Consider the following 2906-nt stretch of genomic DNA (forward strand, 5'->3'; position numbering starts at 1 on the left):
GTTAGACAAAGAGAAGCAGTAGGTCAGGCTGTGGTGGAGCGGCTCGCACACTCCTGTTGAGAAGGTCCTCCTGTCCACGGCCCCTCCGCCCACTCGGCCACACACGAGAACCAGTCTTGGCCCTGGACGCTTCCTCGCCGAGGCAAAGAAGCCACACAGCCTGGTCCTTTATTGCCTCGCGTGGGGATGGATGTCCCTGCTTCGGGCTCACCGGGTGCTCCTTTGCTCTGCTCCAGTGGGTGTCTTGATGGCCCGGACGGGCTCCCAGCTTTCAGTAGCTCACACGCCTCAGGGGAGGGGCGTGTCCCTCCGCCGCAGCACGTGCGGGCCCGCGTCCGCAGGGTGGGACCTGCTGGGCGGGGGCACCAACACACCCCAAGTATTGGAGCTCGTCTCCCTCCGTCTCCTCTCTGTGCTGTTCCATCCAGCGCTAGACCATGTCGTGCTGAGCTCTGCTGCCCTCCACCAGCGAGAGCCCTCCCCTGGCATTGAGAACCCCGGCACGGTGTGGTCCCTCAGTATTCCGTCTACTTGACTAGGTTCTCTAACGACCGACTCGGTTCTCCAAGAGTGGTCCATGAATCATTAGGGGCTCCCAGAAGCGTTTCATGGGGTCTACAATGTCGAAACTACTTTATAACCACACTGAGATGCTGCCTGCCATTTTGGCTGCATTGCCATCGTGCTGATGGTGCAAAATCAAAGGTTGTAAAAATGCCGCCACCTCAGTACCCATCAAGGCAGTAGCACCACGCTCCCAATGCAGGGGCCCAGGTTCCATCCCTGGTCAGGGAACTAGAGCCCACTTGCGGCACCCAAGAGTTTGCACGCTGCAGCTGAAGATTCTGCTTGCCACAGCTAAGACCCCGCACAGGCAAACAAATTATGGGCATATTTTCAAACAAATATTAAAAGGAGACAATATAACGCATATGCTAGAAAATCATTTTCTATCCCCACACACTTTGATTATACTGAATTATATCAAACTGCCCAAAATTATGCAAGTTACAAAAGGCTAACGGAAACCAGCTGTACTGTGAAACACAGGTGCTGTGACTGTTCACATCCAAAGTACAATTTGCTGAATTTCATTTAAAATGACTGAATAAGGACAGCAGCAACAAAAAAGAAATGCTATCATAAAATTGTCAGCTATCATAATGAGAAGTCAGTTGTCATATGAGAAGTCAGTTATCATAATGAGAAGTCAGTTGTCATGAGAACTCCCTTGGGATTTCTTAGGTGTTCAGTGTCAAGGAAAGCCACTTTGGATAATTTTTTAAAACACCACGATGACTGACTCCTTTCCTAGATGACTGATTCCCATGTTTCCCCCAACCATTTTGTGTCAAGAAAAGTTTTTCTCTATCAAGCACTGACAGTTAATTTTACTAGCATGTGAAAAATGGTGTCTTCTTGTTAAACTCTACTTAGCTCTCAATTACAATAGAAACTCGCAATTCCAAAAGGTCTCTTTTGACATACACAACATAATTTAGCACAGCAGTCTGAAGTAGGGTACACAAGGACTTCCCTGGTGGTCCGGTGGTTAAGAATCCGCTGTGCTATGCAGGGGACGTTGCTTCCATCCCTGGTTGGGGAATGATCCCACAGGCAGTGGAAGCAGGTAAGTTCCCTACCCGAAACTACTGAGCCTGCACGATGCAACTAGAGAGTCTGTGAGCTGCAAAGAAAGATCCAGTCTGGCCCAACTCAGACCCAACGCAGCCAAGTAAATAAATATATATTTTTAAAAAATAGGCTACATGGAAGGCTTCTTTCATTACATTTTAAGAGGTGAACTCGATTGTCATTTCTTCCTCCTTTTCTGACTTTTATCAGTTCTCATTTTGAAACTACTATGGACACTGAATTCTTCCATGGTTCTGAGGTTGTGCAGGAGAAATTCAGCACAGAACAACAGTTAGGGAGGGCTCCGCTGGGTCTCCGTCTCTCCTGCCTGCTTTTAGCACAGAGGACGAGCCACAGGAGAGAAAAGCAGTTCACAGGCACCGTCAGGCTTCTTTCATGCGCTGGTCTCTCCATCAGGAGAGGACCATTGCTGTGGCCTATGGGGCTGGGGTCTGGGGGCGCTTGGCACACTGTTGCATTGTTTCCAGATTTCCTCTGTTTTCTGACTGATCTACATTCTAAAACTTGGAAGTTTTCATCTGAGTGGGTTTTCATTTCTGGTTCAAAACTGTAATACCACCTGTCATTCAACAGGAAATTAAAATGCGGTTCCTGACACTGTTCTTTGTGCTGCTGGTGATTTGGTAAAGATTGAACCCACTTATCTCTAAGGACAGTATTTCTCCCAAGGGTGCAATTTGAGTTTCAAAGTCTTCCCCGAGGAAAGAAGGATGGAAGTTATGCTTTCCTCTGCTAAATGTCAGGATCACAGGATACGTACTGGAATTTGCATTTGAATTCATTAACAATACATACCTACAAACAGAAAAAAAAAAAAGAAATGCATACAAAGGCATTTTTAAAAGCTGGCGTTAAATTTGCTTTTTTCCAATTTTATTGAGATGACTGACATACAATTGGGTGTTAAATTTTCACAGCAAGGCACACAATTTTACAATGTATTATAAATGTGGTGGGAAAACGTTGCTGAAATGAGATATAGTTATCTGTGATTCCACTCAGTTTACAAAAACACTCTCCTCATATACTAGCAACCTCACAAAAGTGAAAGCTGAGCTTTTTAAAAAACACTTTAGGAACCTCCCTGGTGGCGCAGTGGACAGGAATCCGCCTGCCAATGCAGGAGACAGGGGTTCAGTCACTGGTCAGGGAAGATCCCACGCCTCTCCGAGCAACCAAGCCGTCGCCCCGCCGCCGAGGCCCCGCCCCGCCGCCGAGGCCCCGCCCCGCCGCCGAGGCCCCGCCCCGCC

The sequence above is a fragment of the Oryx dammah genome, unplaced genomic scaffold (assembly GCF_014754425.2).
Source record: "Oryx dammah isolate SB20612 unplaced genomic scaffold, SCBI_Odam_1.1 HiC_scaffold_11, whole genome shotgun sequence".
NCBI lineage: Eukaryota > Metazoa > Chordata > Mammalia > Artiodactyla > Bovidae > Oryx > Oryx dammah.